Source organism: Canis aureus, chromosome 8 (assembly GCF_053574225.1).
Source record: "Canis aureus isolate CA01 chromosome 8, VMU_Caureus_v.1.0, whole genome shotgun sequence".
Classification (NCBI taxonomy): domain Eukaryota; kingdom Metazoa; phylum Chordata; class Mammalia; order Carnivora; family Canidae; genus Canis; species Canis aureus.
In genome coordinates, this window is record NC_135618.1 from 76,226,781 (window position 1) to 76,250,382 (window position 23,602).

Here is a 23,602-nt window from a genome sequence, read left to right on the forward strand (position 1 = left end):
CACAGAGAGAGAGAGAGAGAGAGGCAGAGACACAGGCAGAGGGAGAAGCAGGCTCCATGCACCGGGAGCCCGACGTGGGATTCGATCCTGGGTCTCCAGGATCGCGCCCTGGGCCAAAGGCAGGCGCCAAACCGCTGCGCCACCCAGGGATCCCAGATACAAATATTCTTAATTAAATTTGGATTCTGCACTCTCTATAGCTTTATATATACTTTTTCCATTTAGCATACAATCATTTTGATCTTCTGTGTTATTAGTCTTTAAAAAATCATTTCTGGGGGCACCTGGGTGGCTCAGTGGTTGAGTGTCTGTCTGCCTTTGGCTCAGGGCGTCCTGGAGCCCCAGCATCAAGTCCCACATTGGGCTTCCTACATGGAGCCTGCTTCTCCCTCTGCTTATGTCTCTGCCTCTCTCTCTCTGTGTCGCTCATGAATAAATAAAAATAAAATAAAAAATAAAACATCATTTCTGATGGCTACATCATGTTCCATAATACGCCTATAGCCCAACTGAGTCCCCCAAACTCCTAGTCTGGGACATTTAGATCACTTCCACTTTTAAGCAACACTGCCACAGTAGTCTTTGTAGGGAAATTTGCATGTGTTTTGATGATCCCTCCCTTAAGATAATATCCCAGAATGGAAATCCTAGGTCAAAGGGCAGAAACATTTTTTTTTGGGGGGGGGGGGAATGAAACATTTTAATCTGATGGCAGCCCATAATACTGTACAGGGAGCACTCCCAGTTCCAAGAGGTCTCCTCCAGGTTATAAGGAAGTTCTCAAAAATAACTGAATTTGCAAGAGCCTGGCCCCTTGCTCATGGGAGGGAGAGGGAATGGAACGGGCAAACCACTGAGGTCTGCTCCCTCATCACTTGTCACTCATAAATCCAGTTCTGAGCACAGCTCTTGTAATCCACCAGCTCTTCAGGCTGGAACAAGCCAATCTCCTTCTCCGCCCTCTCCACAGAATCGCTGCCATGGATAATCTTTCTGCCAATTTGGATGCAAAAGTCCCCACAGATGGTCCCAGGTTTGGAGTCCGCAGGGTCGGTCTCCCCGAGCATCACTCGGCCTGTCTTCACCACATTCAGGCCCTCCCACACTATGGCAACCACAGGCCCTGACTGCATGTACTTCGCCAGGCCGGCAAAGAATGGAAGGTCCTTCAGATCAATATAGTGCTCTTTAAGAAGGTCTTCAGAAGCCTGAATTAATTTCATGGCAATGAGGCAGGATACCTTTTGCTTGAAACGCTTGATGATCTCTCCCACGAGGTTGCACTGGACTCCATCAGGCTTGATGGCAATGAAGGTGCATTCACTGCTGGTCATGGTCCTTTCCAGCTGCTACCGCCGCAACTCCTTCTGGTGCCGCCCGGGCAGGAACATTTTTAAGGCCCTTCATACATATTGCCAAGTTGCCCACCAGTATCCATTTCTACTCATGACACTTGTGACACCAACTGGCAGGGGCGGTCTGGGTTGGGGACCGGGGGTGGGGGGTCCCACACCAACTAAGTCTCCAACTCCTTGGATACCAAGCCAGTGTCCAGTGATTTCATCCACTTTTGGCACTAGCTACTCACAGTTAGTGCAGACCCCATGGGTTAGGTCCCACAAAACTCTCCTCACCTCAGACACCAGCTGCCAGTCCATCCGCCCATTCTCTGCCTGTCTGGCTATAAAGTCTGGGGTTCCTCCAAACCCACCATGGATTTGATAATTTGCTAGCATGCCTCACAGAACTCAGGAAAGCTCTTCCCTTACAATTACTGGTTTATTTTAAGGGATCCAACTCAGGAACAGTCACATGGAAGAGATGCCCAAGACAAGGTACAGAAGGGGTGCAGAGGGCGTGAAGTGTCCATACCCTTTCTGGGCACAACCCTCCCAGCACCTCCATGTGTTCACCAGCCCCAGAGCTCTCTGGACATTGTCCTCTACGGTTTTTATGGCGGTTCCATGACGTGAGCATGGCTGAGTACATCACTGGCCACTGATAACAGAACTCAATCTCTAGCCCTCTCCTCTCCCCGGAAGTTGGGGTGGGGCTAAAAGCTCCACCCTCTAATAATACTTTAGTCTTTTTGGCAACCAGCCCCCACCCTGAAACTATCCAAGGACACCAGCCACCGGTCATCTCATTAGCAGAGAAAAGACACTGACCACTGCAGAGGTTCCCAGGGTTTTAGGAGCTCCCACAACCAGGCAAGAAGATCAAATATAATTTCCTATTTTATCACAGTATCACACTCCCCAAAAGGCAGTTATCACCATCCTCCATTTCACACCATTTTTAGGCAGAGAATCCCAATCTCCTATGATATATACCTTTCATCCAGCTATCACTTAGAGAGGAATCCCCTCCTCAAGTTCAAGATCCAGATGTTCATAAACAAGGGTGGCAAGGGGAGGAAGACAATTCAGATATCGTCTAGAAAGACCTGCAGGGTAATCACGGACTTTGAGTAAACCCCACACTCAGCCTGGCCCAAAGGAGGCGCCCAGGAACATGCATGTGCATGCGTGTACACACACACACACACACACACACACACACACACTGCCTATACTCAGAGGGGAAGAGGGCTCCCCTGCCAGGAGAAGGAGAGGGGGTGTGTGGGGAGAGCTGTGCTCCCCACTCCAGACTGGGATAGTGCCTCGGGCAGGGTGCCGGGCAGTTTGTTGCAGGAGGAGCCAGGACATCTCCAGGGCCCAGCAGATGGAACAGCTTCACGGGAACAAGTCTGGTGCCTCCGCACAGAGGGGGACATTTCTCACACAGCAATAAGCACCTTATCAGTGAAAAAGAGGCAAATAGCCCAAAATAGAAAGAAGGCCCCGGATCATTGGGCACATAAGGCAATATTGCAAGCAGCAAATCGAGTGGAATTTATCTGTGTACAACATGCTAATCATTAATACAGTTAATTTTTCACTAAATCATGCTGTTCATGTGCCATGAACGTTAATATCCTGAGATCAGAGACTAACATCTGAGAAAACAAAATCATTTTGTGGATTTAGCACCAATGTGGAAGCCAGAAGAATAAGATCCAAGTTCCAGAAATAAACCAGAAGCAACCTGAGTGGAGAGAAGGAGACGACCTCTCAGGAGTGCCCCGCGCCCCCTCCCCTCCCCAAGGGTCTCAGGAATTCTCTTGAGAAGGGAAATATCTGTTCAGCTCACTTCAATCCAACACATATTTCTTGGGCACCCTCTGTGTGTCAGGCACTGTCCTAGATGCTGAAGACCGTGTCTTGGGAAACCAAAGTAGAAGAGTGGAGAGGCCACCCAACTGGGAAGAGGAGGCATCCACATGGAGTCAAAGGGAAGGGGCGGGAGGGCACCCTAGTGGCTGGAAGTCGGACTTTCTTGGACTCCTGCAGGCTATCATTCTCGACACCGAGTCCTTCTCCTGACCTCTGTCATCTCTCCTAGGCTGGAAAACAGAACATAACTTTACAACAGGAGGCCAACCAGTAAGCCCAAGAAAATGTGAGGGACTCTTACTGCTGTTGTTTTTTAATGAGAAAAGGATTATTTTTAAAGGCAATACAGCTTTGTTTTCATTGTGTCAGTTCACGGAGAGGGAGAAGACTCTGGACAGCCCGGTACACGGGACTCAAGAAAAGCCAGGAAGGAGGCCAGGGTTGAACAGGAGATGGGCTCTTCTGGATGCACAACTCGGTAAAGGGGAGCTCTCAGGAGCCCAGCACACCTCTCCAGCCTGAAATGACAAGGAAGGGAAGAGCATGCCATGGGCTCCCCCAGAGCAAAAGCTCTACAAAACTATCACACTTGGTTATGAAAACTGATGCCTCATATCCACTCCCTTGCCAGGGAAAGCCAGCAGAGCACAGTCTTTTTATTCCAACCCACAGTATGAAACGCACTGCACATCATGACAGATGCATAATGTCACGGTAGTACTTGCAGAAGGTGTGTGTGTGTGTGTGTGTGTGTGTGTGTGTGTGTGTGTACCAGGTTGAACCATGTAAAATTGCTTTTGTATAGGTAACAAATGATCAACTCCCAGCAATCTCTTCTGGTTCCAACCACTGTGTCACAGCTAACATTGATCACCTGCTCAGTATGTACCAGGCACTGGTCTAAGCACTCTTGGAATATTAGCTCATTTATTCCTCATGACACCTCATGAGGCAGGTTGTGTCATTACCCTTCACCCGAGGCCACGTGGTTGGGTCAGGGCAGTGATCTGAACCCAGGTCTTCCAGCCCCAGAGTCTGCACCTCAAAGCTTCATTTTCTACCTCTTTGAACGCACACTTCCTGAAATAGCACACACCCTTTCAGTGTGGGACATGCTCTGGTGCTTTCTATTCTATTTCTTTCTTCTTTTTGACGCACACCCCAGGTCACTAAATGGATCTCACTATGCACAGATGGTTCAGGACCCATACTCGGAGAAGCCCTGACCTGTGCCATGTCTTGGCTTCCCCAGGACAGCCACTGTCTCATTATTATTCTCTGACACTAAGCACATCACCACATCAGACTCTCCCCTAGCAGCCTCCCGAGCTGGTCCTAGGCTCTCCCTGTTGCCCCTGAATTGATGTCTGTGTCCAGCACAGCTCCAGTATTGGGATTGTCTTGTTTCCCACTTCTCCACTGAGCAATCCCTGTGCTTGCTGCTTCAAGAAAGGCAGTCAAGTGGGGGTGCCAGGGGGCTCAGCAGTTGAGCATCTGCCTTCAGCTCATGTCATGATCCCAGAGTCTGGGGATTGAGTCCTCCACCGGCTCCCCACAGGGAGTCTGCTTCTCCCTCTGCCTATGTCTCTAGCTTTCTCTGTGTGTCTCTCATGAATAAATAAATAAAATCTTTACCAAAAAAAAAAAAGGGAAGGAAGGAAGAAAGAGAAAGAAAGAAAGAAAGAAAGAAAGAAAGAGAAAGAAAGAGAAAGAAGAAAGAAAGAAAGAAAGAAAGAAAGAAAGAAAGAAAGAAAGAAAGAAAAAGAGAAAGAGAAAGAGAAAGAGAAAGAGAAAGAGAAAGAGAAAGAGAAAGAGAAAGAGAAAGAGAAAGAGAGAAAGGAAAAAGAGCAGCAGCCAGGTGAAATGGAGACGACATGAGCCCAAGCTCCCCTAGTAACGGCAAGCACAGGTGCAGGAGGTGTGGTCCGACACACAGCCATTCGGCGTAGGGCCATAGGGCAGCTCGCTCCCACAGCTCCCCGAGTTCCCACACAGCAGTCTTCCCATCAGCTCCCGGCCACATCACTTCCTACTGCATTCAGCTGTCCTGATCACTGATAAAGGGCCTGGATACGAAAGAAATTGCTCTCCACTGCAGGCTGCATAAATATCCCATTATCGATAGGAAGCAATTTATTTGCTTAAAATTGCCAACTCTCTCATTTTGTTTTAACATGCTGGTTCTCTATCAAAATGAGTCTGCACCTCTGAAAAGACTATTTTCAAAGCCTCACAATGGCTCCAGTGTGAGAAATAACACCAAAATCAGCTGAGGCAAACTGACCTCAGCCAGACCTCCAGTAAGATAAGGGCAGCTCGGAAGAGGTGGGGGGTGGAGGGTGGGATTGCTTGAGGAATTCTACTCAGAAACTGAATCCTAAGTGAGTCATAAGAGAGTAAGCCAACTATTCCAGAAATACAAAGTGCACGCACGTGCACACACACACACACACCATTCCTGATCACCCCTGAAGAACCTGTGATCCCATTGGGAGGATGCCGAGGTGCCACACATGTCCATGTGGACTTCTGGATCACTGAAGTAAACAGCATGACGAAGGCAACATTTCAACCCATGGAGAAAAAGATGGAAGACTTAATTTACAGGGCTGCAATAATCAGTTGAGAACTTGGAACATATTAAGTTACGACTGTACATCACACATCTATCCAAATTCTAGTTCTGAAATTTAAAAATGAAGGGAATTAAAATTATAAATTGGACAACAAAAGAAGGCCAAGTGACCTGGGTGCGGTAGAGTGAGTGAGGGGGGAAAAGAAGGAGGTGGTGACAGGGGAGAGACAAGGGTGGGAAAGCAGATGGTGTAGGGCTTTGTAGGCCACCGTCAGCACTTTGGGCTTTACTCTGAGATGGGAGCCACAGCACATTGCTGAGCAAAGGAATGCCATGGTCTCATTTGTGTGTTAAAAAGATGCCTCTGCCCAAGGAAGACATACGGATGGCCAACATGCACATGAAAAGGTGCTTAACATCACCAATCACCAAGAAAATGCAAATCAAAACCACAATGAGGTATCACCTCCCACCTGTCAGAATGGCTATTATCATCACCAACACACAAAATAACAAGTGTTGGCGAGGCTGTGGAGTAAAGGAAGCCCCTGTGCACTGTGGGCGGGAGTGTAAATTGGTGAAGCCACTGTGGAAAACAGCATGGAGGTTCCTCAATAAATTAAAAATAGAACTACCATATGATCCAGCAATCCCATTTCTGGGTATTTATCCAAAGAAAATGAAAACACTGACTCAAAAAGATATATGCCCCTCATGTTCACTGCAGCGTTATGCACACCAGCCAAGACACAGAAGCAAGCTAAGTGTCCCATGTATGAGTGAATGGATAACAAAGATGTGGGGTGTATATATGCAATGGAATATTACACAGCCATAAAAAAGAACGGAATCTTGCCATGTGCAATGACTTAGATGGAGCTTGAGGGCCTTATGCTAAGTGAAGCAAGGCACATAAAGACAAATAGCATGTAATTTCACTTTGTTTTGGAATTCAAAAACAAAACTGGAACTCACAGTGACAGAGAACAGATTGGTGGTTGCCAGAGGTGGGAAGAGTGGCAAGGTGAACAAGATAAGTGACAGTGGCCAAAGGTACAAACTTCCAGCGGCACCTGGGTGGCTCAGTCGGGTAAGCGGCAACGCTTGATTTCAGCTCAGGTCATGACCTCAGGGTCCTGGGATCGAGCCCCACGTCAGGCTTTGAGATCAGTGGGGGGGCTGCTTGAGGATTTCTCTCTCCCTCTGACCCTCCCCTTACTCTCCACTCTCTCTCTCTCAAATAAATAAATCTTTTTAAAAATGTTTTAAAAATGGTGCAAACTTCCATTTATAAAATAAATGGCATAGGGATGCAACACAGAGCATGACCACAGTTAATAACATTGTATTCACGTCTGAAAGTTGCTAGAGTGTAGATCTTTAAAGCAAGAAAATAAATTTTGTGACTATGTGTTGTGATGGATATTAACTAGACTACTGTGATCATCTTGCAATATACACAAATGTGAATCATTATGTCGTACATCTGAAGCTAATATAATTTTTTAAAGTATTTTTTTAAAGTATTTAAAAATTTAAAGTATTTTAAAATTTTTTAATTTTTTAAAGTATTTTTTTAAAAGATTTTATTTATACATTCATGAGAGAGACAGAGAGAGGGAGAGAGAGAGGCAGAGGGACAAGCAGGCTCCATGCAGGGAGCCTGATGTGGGACTGGATCCGTGGTCTCCAGGATCACGCCCTGGGCCAAAGGCAGAGCCTCAACCACTGAGTCCCCCAGGCGTCCCTGAAACTAATATAATCTTATATGTCAATTATACCTCAATTAAAAAAAAAAGATGTCTCTAGCTGCTGCATGAACACACTCTAGAGAATAACAGGGGAGCACAGAGGCAGGTGCCAAGGTCCTGGTGAGAGAAGGACACAAGAGATGAGGGAGGAGTGATCAGGTTATGGATGGTTTTAAAGGTAAAGCCAGCAGAATACCCCGAAAAGTAAGGTATGGGATGTGAGAGAAAGAAGGGAGGCAGGAGAGCTCCAAGGTTTCTGGCTACAGCACCTGGAAGGTCAGCAGGACTTGTTTGATGATGTGCCCAGAGTTGTGGAGGATATAAGGTAAAGAGCAAGTCTCCCGTGCGCTGGCAGCCACATAAACTGGCATAATCTCTGGGCAGGGCAATCAGGGCAGGAATTACAAAAGTCTTAAAAATCTGGACCTTGTTTGAATCCTGATGAGATCGAATATGATATGGATACTTTTGAGATAATCATACTAGAGAAGTATGCTGATTTAAGTTCGAGAGACACACCGATGTGATTATGGATGAAATGATACGATGTCTGCGCTTTGCTTTAAAATACTCCAGGACAAAAATGCTTGGGGGCAGAGGCGATAGATGAAATAGAATAAGTAAAATGTTAAAAGTCATTGAAGCACGGTGATGGCTACTCAAAGGTCTATACCATCCTCTCTTTTTCAGTATGTTTGACTATTTCCATAATAAAGATATTTTAAGGCATTTATACCTTTAGGCACAGCAATTCCCTTTGTAGGAAAATATCCTAAAAGAGGTGTGTACAAAGATTCATCCACAAAGAGATGTATACAGCCTTATTTTTAATAATAAAAATGGGAAACCACAAACAATAGGTAATTACTAAATATAGGACAATAAGCCATTCAGTTGAAAAGAGTAGGAAGATCAGAAATTGGTCTGGATTACTACAGAAATTCAGTGTATGAGACAAGAGTGACATTTCAAATACTGTGAAAAGGTGGATTCAATAAATGATGTCAGGACAACTAAGCAGATACCTGAAAAAAACATAAGAATAAAACCATACTCCACACTTTACACCAAAACAAATTCCAGGAGAATCAAAAGGTTTACATCAAAAATAAATTCCAGAAGAATCAGAGGTTAAATATATAAAACGAAGTCATAATTGTAATAAAAAAACAGGAATTTTTATGTGATCTCAGGACAGATAAAAGGCTGTACTAAGTAGGGAACAAATACCAAAAGCTGTAAAATAAAAGATTGATAACTCTACCTGATTTTTAAAAGCTTTTAAGAAATTAAAAGATTCTTCACAACAAAAAACTATAGCAAGTTACGTCAAAGACCAGAAAAAAGGTGAAAATACTTACAACATATATTACAAATAAGGAGCCCATTTCCTGCATGTTGAAAAAGCTCTTATGTCTATCAATAAGAGAAAGGCCAACAGACCAAAACAAAAATCTTCAGAGAATATGAGCAGATGGTTTCTGAGAAAGGAATTACAAATGGCTCTTAAAATAATGTTCAACCCAACTCATGATGAGAGATATGTAAAGTAAATGCAAAGTAAAATGGCATCTGTACATTTCCCTGGGAGGCAGGTAAAGCTCAAGCAGTTTGCAAGGACACTGTGTAGATAAAGTTGTGGGAAGCTGGCCCTCTAAACACTGGGGATAGGACTTCAAATCAGCAGAGTCTCTTTGAAGTGCAGAATGGCAATTTCAATTCTATTAAAAACAGACCACACAGAACAGAACGGTCCTACCTCTAGACACTACCCTACTGCTACATATGCACACACATATGAAATGAAGTGTGAGCCATGCCATTGGTTGCGTCGTTACTTAGATATTTGTTTAAAGATCAGATCTAATGGTAATAAGGAATTACTGTCAATCACAGTAGGTGTGATATTAATGTTTTTTAAGTCCTTTCTTCTAGAAATATACACTCAAATAATAACAGATGAAATGATGTAATGTCTGGGATTTGCTTTAAAAACATATAGGGAGGAGGAAGGTTGGCAGGTGGGGCACAGATAAAACAACCTGGTCCAAAGTTAAAGCTGGGTGATGGGTCCCCATGGGTGTACATTACACTTGAATTTTCCGTAATAAAACACCAAAAATTAAAGGGATCTGAATCAATTCAAATACCCATTAACAGAAATTTGGTTAAATCGAGGCTCCTGCATGGAGCCTGCTTCTCCCTCTGCCTGTGTTTCTGCCCCTCTCTCATGAATAAATAAATAAAAATAAGTGTTTGAAAAGGCAGAAACCAGGAAATGACTTCATCAAAGAGCTCATCTCAACCATCAGACAGAAAGTGACCCATGGTCCGCAGTTGCCTGCTGCTGCTACAGCCCTCTCCCTACAATATGCAGAGCACCCACGGGTCATCAGGGACCAGGCTAGGTGGGGATCTGATGCAGGGTGAGATCTGGCCCCGCCCTGCAAGCACTCATGAGGGGGCAGGTGGAAAGAGAGACACAAACCCAGACAGACACAAGAGTACTAGATGATCCAAGTTCCAATACCCACAACTTAAGATAGCTGGGGAGTGGGGGGGGGGGGGGATGCATGAAGTGGGGGGATGCGTGGTGGGAAGGGTGCAGGGGGCTCATGGGAAGAAACTAATTTTGCAGTAGGAAAATGTGTAAGATCTTTACACGTGGATGGTAATTGGATTCAAGATTATATGGTGATGATTCAGTTTAGTGTCAATGACAAAATGGCTGACCCCATTTGTTAATTGGCGTCCCTTGGTGACTCAACATTGAAACAGTTCCTCATCATTCGCATTGGTCCTCCAGTGCAGAGCTGAGCTAAATTTACTAATCATTCCTCTTCATGCCTTTATACTTCTGCCATATCTCAGAACAACAATCTTGCTCCATTTCCAGACTTCTGTTGCTATTCTAAGTGACCTCCATATCCTTAACCACTGCTTCCCTCCATCTACCCCCACTCTATTCAACCACAGCCACATTCTGATCCTCATCCTTGCCCAACATAGCTCCAACTCTGAATCTTAAGCTCTAAAATTTCCCTCTTGTAACACAACCTCATATTTTCCAAGTGTCACTCCCATCCAGCTGCTCTTCAGACTTCTAAAACCATCACCCCCAGCACTTCTCCAGACCACCAGCCTTCCCAAGTTTTCTTTTCTCACTCAACCCAACTAGAAGTGGCATCCCAAGGAGCCTGTGCACTTCTATAGCCAGACACGATCCTTTCCCCTTGCCTCTATTCAAGTCCTCCCAATTCTCCCCAAACTCCCAATCCCACTTCCCAAATCCACCCCCAAAACCTCAGTGAATAACGTAGTCCTCCACGGGCACCTCAGAAAAGAAAGAGCTTATCAGTTCCTCAGCCCTTCTCCCATACAAGCTTACCTACTACAAAATTTATCCTTGTGTTCTCTCGTGTTTCTGTCAAAAGAGGTGACCCATTCCATTTGTTTCAGACTCATTTACTAGGACTCCTCCGGTTCCCTCAACCTCATCTGTCTTCCATACGCCTGGCCACTGGCTGTGCTGTAGCCCTTGCCAGCATGGGAACTACAAACAGACTCCTTCAGGGCCAGATGGCCCCAAGGCCTGAGGCCGCTGCCAGGGTCTCTCGCTCCCTCACCGTTCCTAACTTGGATGAAGCACCACACTCTGTATGCAATCTTGCCTCCCTAGCGGTGGCCAGTGGATGACACACTCCAGAAGTACATGAACATTAACTTCCTGAAAAGTCAGTTTTGACAAAACAGAGGAGAGAGTTAGGAAATGGATTCCCTCTCCATTCCTCTCTTCAGTGGACTGTCCCCAGACAGTGTTTCTGTATAGCCTATGTGGACACATGCTGCATAGCTAAGGTCTCATAAAATGGTGTGACCAATATAGCAATGCATCACTTTTTGTTTACTTCTCATCCTTCCCTCTCTCACCTCTCTTTATCCTCATTCTGTTGCCCTGGGCTTGTTCCTCCCCGGAGACATTAGCACTTAAGCCTTGCCTCAGGCTCTGCTTTCCAAAGCTAACATGCCATACATGCTATAAATTCCATTACTTCCTTCCTGTCCAGGGAATTAGAAACTTATTTTCTCACTTCTATGGCACGGGTTTTTAAAAATGCAGAAAAGCCTAGAGAATGCTGTAAGGGAACCCCTGTAAACCCACAACTAAACTAAGTCAGATCCTAACATTTTGCAATTTTGATAAATTTTTTTTAGGAAAACAGAAGTCAGAGATCACACATTCAAATGGTACTCCCTCTATCTCTCTCTCTGATCCTATTTCCCTCACTCCACAGATAAAATGACAATCTTGGATTTAGTACTGATCATTCCCATTCATGTTTTAAAAAATCTTTACCTCTTATCATAAAAGATTTCAAACATGGGAACCTAGAGAAGAGAATATTATAGTAAGCATGTGTTTACCTAATTCAGCCCCTTATCAAGTCTATATATGACACTATATTTACTTTAGATGTCTTCATGGCTTCATAGAAGTATAATTTACATACACTATCTTGATGCCCCTCACAGATCGCTTTTCTATTTCTTCTCCTTCCATCCAACAGTAACTGCTATCATGACATCAGTTCTAATTCCTGTCTTGGACTTTTTCATCTGCATTCTGAAGAAATGTACATGTGTGTGTGGGGGGGGGGGTGCCGGGCATGCATACATAATATAATGAATACAAACACACATATACACACATATATATCCACACATGCTGATCCATACAACTTGAGATTGTTTAAACTACTATATAATACTCCCATCTCCAGCTGATGGGTACATAGGTTGCTGGAAATTTTTTATATGAAAGGTATCCCCACAGTGAATGTTTCTGCATCCTGTGTAGACAGTGCCTGTCTAAGCAACTGCATAGCCAGTTACAAGCTGGAAGCCGAGCAATAATTGTATCCAAATACAATGGACTTGCCCCTGCTCTGTGCACTATTTCTGATAACACTATGTGTCCCCCATCTAATGAAATGAGGGTCTTCACATATGAGAGGAATCTCTCTCAGACCCCTTCACCCACCAAGAGAGCTGAAGCATTACGTACATTTGATGGACACTGTGCACTGATGAAAAGTAACACTGTAAAGTCTTAATAACGTGGAAAATGCTCATTACTTGTTGTCAAGTAGAAAATAAATTTCTAAACATTATGTGTTGTGTGACCATCAATTTTCAAAGATGAAATTATGCTGAAAAGATTCAGGAACCAGCCTGAAGGGTCTGCTGCTAATATGAAAATAAACAATGACAGGAAGAGATAATGATGTATTAAATAAAATGGAAATTGATGAACCAATATTTTATATGGATGGATGGATGGATGGATGGATGGATGGATAGGTGGGTGGATGGATGGATCGATCGATCGATCGATTGATCAGTAGGTCAATGGATGGATGGATGGATGGATGTAGATAATAAAAGGCTGTTGTTTACAGCATCATGTTAATAAATGCAGAAGGAACACTGGGCTTGGAAAAACAATCATCTGGTAACCACCATCGCAATAACTGATTCAGCAAGAATACCTAATGTGTACCAAAACTAGAGTAAAAGTTTGATGAGGATCAGATATTTATCAATTTTAAAGTATTGCCCCATTAGGTACTTATTAAGTATAAAGGGAAAAGAATCACTTTACATTGAGAAGTCTGGCAGACTCCATCTTAATTCAGTGATCAAAGTTAGTATCACAAGTAATGGGACAGACCATCATTATATGTCACCCGATCCAATGTTGTGAGGCAGACACATCATCAATACTTCTGTGATATTTCTGCAAAAGCTGCATAACTTAAATCCAATTATGAGAAAACACTGGACATACCCAATGAGGGAGAGAGAATGGTAAAGCACATATGGCCAAATGTCAGCAATCAGAGAATCTGGGTGAGAGATATATGGGAGTTCGTTGTACTATTCTTGAATTTTCTATTTGAAATTATTGAAAATAAAATGGTGAAAACCAAAAAACTGTGTGATGTCAAGTCAATTACATCCACATGGTCAAATATAATGCACAATCAAAAATCCCATTTACTAAATGACACGAGAAAATCTTTCTTTAAATATCAGGATAAAAATTATATAGGCAATATGATTTATACTATAAAAAAACATGCTTAGGGAAAGAAAGGAAGTAAATACAACAAAATGTAGAGATTAATTATCATAGAATGGTGATATTTCAAGTAACTGAGCAGTTGGTAGTGGTCCTTATACTTTATTTACAAACATATCCATGTGTCTGATTTTATGTATATATATATATGTATATATATATATATATATATAAAGATTTTATTTATTTATTCATGAGAAGACAGAGAGAGAGAGAGAGAGGCAGAGACTTAGGCAGAGGGAGAAGCAGACCCCATACAGGGAGCCCTATGTGGGACTCAATCCCGGGGCTCCAGGATCACGCCCTGATCTGAAGGCAGGCACTTAACCCCTGAGCCATCCAGGCGTCCTGTGATTGTATATTTTATAACCAACTATTTTTTTTAAATGTAACAAATATTATTTTTAAAAAGCAAAGCCAAAACAGGGCACCTGGGTGGCTCAGTTGGTTGAGTGTCTGACTCTTGGTTTCAGCTCAAGTCCTGATCTCTCCGTCATGGGATTGGACCCCACATCCAGCTCCATGTTCATGTGGAGTGTGTTTCAGATCCTCTCTCTCTGCCCCTCTGCCCCTCCTCTCCTCTCTCAAATAAATAAATAAATAAATAAATAAATAAATAAAATCTTAAAAAAAAAAAAAAAACACCCACAACAAAGCAAAGAATGAACTGAAAATTTCACTAGACATGCCCTTCTGGGGTCCATTGTTCTCAGGCCATCTGAACTCTGAGTGGAAATCTACTTTCACAAAACTCGAGGCATCTGTTCTTAATCCCGATTCTTCTGGAAACTGTTTTTTTCCCGACTCCTATTAATCAATACCTCTGTGAGAAGCAAATCAGTCACAGACTCTTCCCTTAGAAGGGCTTATAATGTATATGTTTTAGCACAGGCTAAGAACTGAGTTAGCTAATCTTCAAAGAAAGTATCTGTCATCCCATTCAACAACATAAAAAGTCATTTGTTTGGGAGGGGAAGCTATTTCAACATGAAAATTGGTTCACAACAATATGCCTCATAAAAATAGCACGTACTGGAGCCACTGGCAGACCCATCACCTCAATGTGCCCTCCCTCTCACTCATTACCCTTCCTCTCTCGTGTCACTTGAATAGAAACCAAGGTTCTCTCAATGGAAAAATTAGTTGGGACTTTTTTTTTTTTAACTCTGGAACAGTGAACCAGGACTGTTCACACATTCTATAAAAAACAAAACAAAAACAAAAACAGGGGCACCTGGAAGGCTCACTTGGTTAAGCAGCCAACTCTTGATTTCAGGTCTGGTCATGAGATCAAGCCCCATGTCGGGCTGGATGTGCAACCTGCTTGAGATTCTCTCTCCCTCCCCCTTTGCCCATCCCTTCTCTTTAAAAAGCAAAACAGAACAAAAAAAAATACAAAACACTTAGTCATTCTGCTCTTTCTACCTAAACACATTCCAGAGGTTTCAATGTCATACTATATACCTCAACCTCAAAAATTCACCCTGGACCCTCCCCTGCCATCCAGAGCTGTGGATTTAACACAGCAAATCTAAGCATAGTTCACTCCGGCATCAGTATCCTCCCTAGCTCCTACCCTCTCACTAATTCAGCAAGCACTTACGGGGCTGTGCTTTAGGGCCTGACCAGAGCCCACTGTGATGGGGGCAAGGTGAGACCCCCTCTTCGCTGTGCCGGGCTCTTCCTCTGGGCCACACCCACCATCTTCATACCACTCAGCACCCCAGCCCCACTCCAGGCTATACACTAGACACCAGCTCTTTTGCTAAATTAAGAACAGACCTTCTCTGTCAAGACAATGGGCTCTTCTGCTACTCAGAATACCCTCCTCCATCTATCTTCCACAAATGACAGACACCAATTTACTTTGTTCAGATTTACAACCAAAGTCGGGTTGCATACTAAGCTCTCCTTGAGAAAGAAGAGAATAGGCTCAGTCTCCCTCTGGAACCCTGGAGGAGTAGCCAGGGAAGTGAGCTCACAAGTGCTGGGACCAAAGCCCCACCTGACCTCTCTGCCTCCTGCCTGAACCACCCTAATGCTTTCGGCACACGTACCAATACTTAGAGGCCCCTCGGAGGAAATCTTGGGGAGGCCATTTCCCCTTTCCCAACTGTCAAAGGAGGGTGGACAAAAGAAGCCCCCTGGGTGGGGGGGGGCAGGATGTGGTCCGTCTGGGGTCGAGGGCACCTAATGCCAACCACCTGCCAGATGCCACTCCGTGACACGTCCCAGTGAAACACTGTCCCTAATAACTGAATGACTGCTCCTGTAACTGGCCCACCACCTGTCCCCAGCACACAGTGGTGCTCAATAAATATCTGCTGAATGGCAGCATAAATGAATGAACCCAGGCAGTGCTGGTAAGATCCTGAGATGTATGAGCTGGCCCCACACACGAATAGCAGAGAGGCCTTAGCCAGGCCCAGAAACCGCACGGAGCGTACCAGGTGGTAGCCTGCTGGAGCTCATCGGCTCACAGGCCAGGCTAGAATGTGGCTCTGCCTGTCCACACACAGTCCAGAGTGCTCCAGAGCTGCATGTGGCTGCCCACCCCAGGCACTGGAGCCTTGCCCTGCAGCCCCACGGCAGCTGGTCTCCAGCTGAGGAGGCAGGTAGCACCCTTCCGAATCTCCCTACAAAGAAGAGTAGGGCCCTCCTACCTCGTAGGGCACAGCATGGTGGACTTGGATGCCAGCTGCCCCAAGGATGAGGCTGACATGGTGCTGTGCTGGTTGAATGACCCAAGGCCATGGTCACTGGCCCCAGACCCTCCGCCTCCTGGGAAGGGAGGCAACAAAACATCCAATAACAAAGCCAACTTATTTGCCTCTGCTTTCCACTTACACACCCTTGGCAGGTGAGGGAGTGGGAGGTGGGGGCAGGGGGCCCCAGTGCTAAAGCTTCCCCCAGCTCACAGGCACTGCAGAAGGGATAGAAGACAGAAGCCGCCTTCACAGATCTGTTGCAGGTGCTAGCTGGAGCCCAAGCTCCAATGTGGTTGAAAAGCCCAAGCTCACACTATTTGAATAATTAAGGGAACCAACCGAGTTATTGAACACTTTCTCTGCCTTAGGAACTGATCCAGTTTCCGAGATAGAGGATAGAAGAAGCCTGCTGAGGTCCTCGTTCTCACAGAACTTTCGTTCCAGTGGGCTAAGACAGATGACTCACGGGTGAGCAAGAAGAAAGTTTCCGACAGTGGCAAGGGCTGCTGATCAAAATAATAATTAAGCATGTGGTGGGCAGAGATTACTGGGAAGGCGAGGGGTTCTCCCTGCAGATGGAACATCGAGGCTGAGACCCAGAGAGAAGAAGGAGCTGGCTAGCGGGGCAGCCGACAGATCCTGAGGGGGCAAGCGGGACACTGAAGGAGCAGAAAGAATCTACAGGAACTGGAGCACCCAGAGTAGGGCTGGGAGTGGCTGCATTCAGGCTTCTCCACCTATTAGCCGTATGCTCTTGGGCAAGTGATTCCTTTCTCTGTGCCTCAGTTTCCTCATTTACAAAATGAAAATAATACCAACATCGACCTTGTAGGTTGTAAAAGCTCAGGGATGTAAGACGGTAAATCACAGGGGTGCCTGGCTGGCTTGGTCAGCTTATTCAGGCTGTGGCTATTGATCTCAGGGTGGTGAGTACAAGCCCCATGTTGGGCATATTGATAACTTCAAAAAAACAAAATAAAAGACATGTAAAGCACATAGGCGAGGCACAGCAGATATTCAAAGATCAAAGCTGAAAGACCAGCTGTGATGCTGCTGCTGCTCAAGATGATGCTGCTCACAGTTCTGAGACTGGCACCCCCAATGGTGGAAACACCAGGCACCATCTATTGAACAGATCCCATCATCACCCTGCTTTCCAGTCCTTGGCATCTTCCAGGTGGACTCTCACAAGCTCATTCCTACCTACAAGACCCTGTATCCTTTTGCTGGTGCTGCTGTGACAAAGCACCATGATTAGGGGGTTCAAACAACAGAATTTTATTGTCTGACAGTTCTGGAGGCTAGAAGTCTGAGATCAAGGTATTGAGACAGTTGTTTTATTTTATTTTATTATTTTATTTTATTTTAGACAGGGTCGGGGAGAGAGAGGGCAAGGAGGGGCAGCGGGAGATGGTGAGGGAGAACCTTAAGCAGGCTCCACACCCAGTGCAGAGCCCAGTGTAGGACTGGATCTCACAACCCTGAGATCAGGACCTGAGCCGAAGTCAAGAGTCAACACTTAACCAGCTGAGCCACCAGGTACCCCAGGGTTGGTTCTTTCTGAGAGCAGCAAGGAAGCATCTGTTCCCTGCCTCTCCTCTTGCTCCTGGTGGAGTCCTGGTAATCTTTGGTGCTTCTTGACTTGTAGGCTTTTAGACATCTGCCTTCACCTTCACACAAAATTTCTCCTTTTCAAAAAGGACACCAGTCATATTGGATTTGAAACCACCCTAAATACCTAATTTTAACTTGATTACCTCTGTTAAGACCCTATCTTCAAATAAGGTTGTGTTGTGTAGTACACAGGGGTGAGGAACACCAAGATATCTTTCGAGGGGACGCAGTATGGCCCACAGCAGACCCACACCTCTCATATTTGGGATTCTCCCATCAGCACTGCCTCATGCTTGCAGGTCCCCAGTCCCATGCTTGCCCCACTTCCACACTGTGTTCCCAGAGTCGTGTTTCAGACCAGCCAGAGAACATTCTGAGCGGGTCCAGAGGACCAGCCAAGTACCTGGACACGCGTTCCTGCCCCGTACTACACTTTCCTTCTGAACCCAAAGCTGTGATGGGAATTCATCAGTCTCATTGCCTCCTCTATGACGCCCAGCATTTTCTGTGAAGAAAACTGGACATTCTGCTTCTGCCAGATGACTGTGACTTCGAGGTGGACACCATCACGCCTGCTGCCACTTCTCTAGATGCCTGATTTCCTATTGGAGCCCCACTGAGGCACTATCTTCATGAAGCTGGACCTTCCACGTCTCAAGAGGGTGACCAATGGAAGCCAAGCTTCCAAGGGCACTCCAATCCATCCACTGCCTCATCAACCTCCAGTGGCTAATGATAGGGGTTGGCACACCCTGTCTCCCCTCTAGGAAACACTCAGGAACCCCAGGACATGGAAGTCCAGGAGCCCTGCCGTAGGGATAACTCTGGGACATCTATGTTTATGTTCCCAGAAGCAGAAGTCTGAAGTGGTGCCAAGGCAAGTACATGTTGCCCTCGGGGAAGCAAGAGGTCCTCAGGAAAATCTCGGTCCTTGGAACTCAACTCCCTGTCACCAGCCAATGGAGACGGACCCAGACAGGTTTGGAGTCTTTGCCAGTTTTTATTAAGGTTACAAAGAGGATGGAAACTCTCCTCAGGCCACGGACAAGTTCTCCTAGGCTGTGCACAAGCTGATTCAGGGTTTTCCAAGCGGGAGGAGGTTATCTGAGGTCACCCCGTGGAAGAGAGGTATAGAAAGAATAAACAACTCCAAAAAAGGCATTGTTTGTCCCCAAATGGTCCCTGGCCACTTGGACAAATAAACTCAAGCGCACAGCTGTTTTCTCGGTGCCTGAAGCTACATCCCTTCCTAGCTAAGGATAAATCAAGACGCCCATCAGAGCAGGATCAAAACTCAGCATTTACACTGGACTTCCAAGGCTAGTGGAATTGAGCCCCCTTCCTCATAAATTGGTCTAAAATGGTGAATGTTAAGACTGACACTCTTTCTTGCAGATCCAAATTTTGTTCCAAGAAGTATATTTCAGGATCTGCCTCTAACACCTCTGAGCAACAGTGGTCCCACCTTCCAGGCTGACTTTACTGTGGCTCTACCACATGGAGCATGGGCTCCTGTGCTGATAGAAGCCCTGCCTGTACTCTGTCCTTCAGGAACTTCCGGGGTGGGAGTGGGGGCAGCTGGATCTTGGTCAGGAATTGCCTGCTGTCAGTGCTTATTTCCAGAACATTGTCAGCTAACTGGTCCTCTCAGAGGAGGAAGTCTTTGCAGTCCCGTGGCCTGGTGGCTTCCACCACAGGACATCAATTCAGCAGCTTCTGCTGCTTTCGAGCACGCTGCCTGGTGTCAGTCTGGGAGCTGGTCCTCACTAACCCAGGCTTTGTATTCAGAAAGCACATTCAGTTTGGCTCTCCTGGCATGAGGCTTTCATGTTTCCTAGGTAGCCTGAGCCATGAACCACTAATAGTTCCTATCCCAGTACAGTAGTCAACTTTGGCCAGAAGTAGCTTTCTCATGAATTAGACACTAGTTTGGGATCAGTAGGATGAGGGGTCCATGAGGAAGTGTCCCTGGAATGGTGTTGGAAGCATCCTTTGGGGCAGCCCGGGTGGCTCAGCGGTTTAGCGCCGCCTTCAGCCCACGGCCTGATCCTGGAGACCTGGGGTCAAGTCCCACGTTGGGCTCCCTGCATGGAGCCTGCTTCTCTGCCTCTCTCTCTCTCTCTCTCTCGCTCTCGCTCTTGGTCTCTCATGAATAAATAAAAATCTTAAAAAAAAAAAAAAAAGAAGCACCAAAACAGTACAGCATCAGGCTGGATCAGAAAAGACTGGGCTTAGTAACATACAAAATGGTCTTAACTCCTAGAAAGATAAAATCATGACTAGGAACCAGACAGATTGTTTCCTTTACTAAGGAGGGCAGCGACGGGGAAAAAAGAAAGAGAGAGGCATACTATCAGATCAGCATCATGACGAATGCCAAATGGAATTTCCTTCACCCAAGAACTCTGTACCCTAACTCTTGATGTTCTCAGTATACGTTTCTGGTGACTGACCCAGAGGGGTTCCTCTTGCCATCACTGAGCAACTGACTGCCCAAACAAGTCAGTAAAAAATCCTCAAATACCCTCAATTTAGTCTGTGAAGCCCTGAATGACAGAAGCACAAGGTAAGCTCCGCGGGGATCAGTTTCAGGACACGGTCACAGTAGCACCCAGACCACACACTGTTCTAATTTACAAAGAGCACTGAGCTTCAGGGGTGAAAATGGCCTGAGCAACCTTTGCCCCTTCTGCACGGATGTAACTGCAGAGGCCCTGTGTTGCATCCTCCCCCCAGATTGAAACCCTAACCCCCAATGTGATTGGGTCTGGAGATAGCTGGAAGGAGGTCATTAGGATTAAATGAGGTCACAAGGTGGGGCCCTAATCTGATAGGAACGGTGCCTAATAAGAGGAAGAGACACCAGAGAGGACTCTCCCTTTCTGTGCACACAGAGGAAAGGCCATGTGAGAACACAGTGAGAAGACAGCCATCTGCAAGTCAGGAAGAGAGCTCTTGCTGGAAACTGACCCTGCTGGTACCTAAGACTTGGGCTTCCAGACTCCAGAACCATGAGAAAATAAGTTTCTGTTGTCTAAGCTCCACCCCATTCTGTGGCTCTATGTCATGGCAGCCCATGCTGACTGATAGAGCCTCACTTTGAGTTCAAAAATGAATGCTCCCATTTGACCAGCATAAACCTCTTGGGATACCTACAACCAAGGTAGGGGACAATCTATTAGTTTTCCTACTTCTGCTGTAACAAATTACTATAAACTCAATGGCTTAAAACAACACAAATTTATTCTCTTAAAGTTTCTGAAGACCAGGAGTTTGAAACAGGTTTTATGGGGTATTGCCAAAGATGGCACCATTTGGAGGCTCTAGGGGAGAATCTTGACTTTTCCAGCTTCTAGAGGCTACTCATGGGCCCTTCCTCCACCTTCAGAGCCAGCTGTATTGCATCTTTTCTCTCTGAGAAAATGCCTCCCTCTTATAAGGGCCCTTGTGATTTATATTGGGCCCACCCAGGTCATCCAAAAGAATCTCTTAATCACATCTACAAAGTATAATGTAACATATTCACTGTTTCCAGAGTTAGGACATGAATATTTTGGTGGGCCTGGGGGTGGAGGGAATTATGAAACCTACCACAGGCAATAGCCGATCTACCAGTACTTTCTGGGATTCTCCAGAAAAAGCCAAAGCCCAGGGGAGCAGAGACCCCTGTGTTTATGTGCAGGGCACAGCCTCAGTTTACCAGGCAATGGCAGATGACTTTCCAGGAAACCAGAAGCAGGGTAACTGTAGGCAAACTACTTTGGGTAGAACAAGTCTGACTCCTCAGAGAGGACTCCTGTATGCAAGACACTGGAAAGAGCCCCATATCCTCTGACCATGCTGTAGGAGGCACTCCTCAGCAGCATCATGGGCAGTTGGGCCCATGGTACCCAAGCCATGAAGCTTAGCTAATGCCCCACACCAATAGTACTGGAGGCACCAGCTCTTTAACTGGAGGCTAGCCAGATGTAGGAACAGGCCCAACTGGTTCTTTTTTTACCACAGTGACAACCTTCTGGAAAAGGGTTTAGTGCAGCTCACACCAGGTATCCCAACACATCAAGACATGCTACCACCATACAGACGTGGGGTTCCTACTCGAGCAGAATGTTCTGTGTCATGACTGCCTCACTTGGAGAAATAGACCACTCATAGAGGGAGTCCTCTGGCAGAGATTCAAAAATCACCAATTCCTCCTAAAATGCCTCAGGATCCTCAAACTAAACATCACAACCCCACCTGGCATACCAGCCCCATCCCTGACACCCAGAGCCTCTCAGACTCCAAGGCATAGACTTTAAATGACAAGTATTTGATGAAGCCCTAAGTCTGTGTAAAGGGAGTCTGCAGGGTCTCGAGAGGACCCCAAGATTCCCAAGACACAGTCTTTCCAACAGAGAGGGCTGATTACCATGGATGAGATGAATATTTACAGAATGCTGGTCAGAAGCATAAAATCATGTATGAGTTTGTTAATAAACACTGGCAGCATGAACAAACAAATGACCTGAGCCCACCTGTCCCTGTGAAAGAGCCTGACTGATGGTATGGAAACGAGTGGTCTTAGCTCATTCATTTACCCATTCTGCAAATATTTGTTGAGTGCATTGTGTGCCAAATACTCAACCAAGATACACAAAGATGAATCAGGCATGTCTCTTGTCCTCAAGAAACTCCTGATCTAGGAAGATAAACAAGAACATAAAAAACATCAATGCAGGGCAATAAAAACAGCAGTAAACGCATGTAAAAATGTAGTAGATAGAAACTGGAGTGATTGGCTTTGCAAGTGTCTGCATTTTCAATTATTCAATCAGCTAGTCATTCAACAAGTATTCCCTGAGGCTCAAACACATACCACCATGCTCTCTGCTAAGCACTGGGAATCCAGTGGGAACAGATCAGGATAATCACTGACCACATGAAAGTTAAGTTCTACTCTACAAAAGGTCCAGAATCAGCACATCCATGGCGACCAGAAGTAGAGTAGTAGTTGCCCAGAGCCAATGGGATTGGAAGGAAATGAAAGGAGTGGCTGCTAATGGATATTCAAGGGAAGGGAAAGTGATGAAAATGCTCTAAAATTGATTTTGGGTAGTAGCTGTATAACTCTGTGACTATATTAGAAATAATTAAATCTTACACTTTAAATAGGTCCATGTATGGAATGGGACTTCTATCTCAATAAAGCTAATTTTAAAAAAAATCATAGTAGTAGAGAAACACAAATAAGCAGTTACAATATCATGTGACAACTTCTGAGACAAAGAAGTCCAGGGTGTTCTGGAAGGTACTCAGGGCCTTCCAACGATGCCTAGTGAGAGAAACTTCTGGAAGATTTCCCAGAAGAGGTGACATTTAAACTGAAATTTGCTTCTAGAGAAGGACTTAGTCAGGCAAAGTGAGAAGCCAAAACAGTTCTAGACAGTTGGAGGAAAGTATGCAGAGGGAAGAAAACACATGGTGTATTTGAAAAACTGAAGAAAGTTCCGGAAAGCTGGAGAAGAGTGGAGGAGTGGGGGAAAGTGGGGAGACATGGAAATATAGGCACAGACCTTTTTGTGAAAGACATTACAATTTCCAAAAGATGTGACTTC

The 23,602-nt window shown here is 45.3% G+C and overlaps 1 protein-coding gene and 1 pseudogene across 14 annotated transcripts in view; both read right to left on the reverse strand.

Annotated features, from left to right (window-relative positions):
• Positions 1-23,602, reverse strand: part of CALN1 (calneuron 1) — a 526,620-nt gene that overhangs the window by 260,699 nt on the left and 242,319 nt on the right. The window lies entirely within an intron of this gene.
• On the reverse strand, positions 734-1,371 carry LOC144318209 (nucleoside diphosphate kinase A pseudogene; annotated as a pseudogene).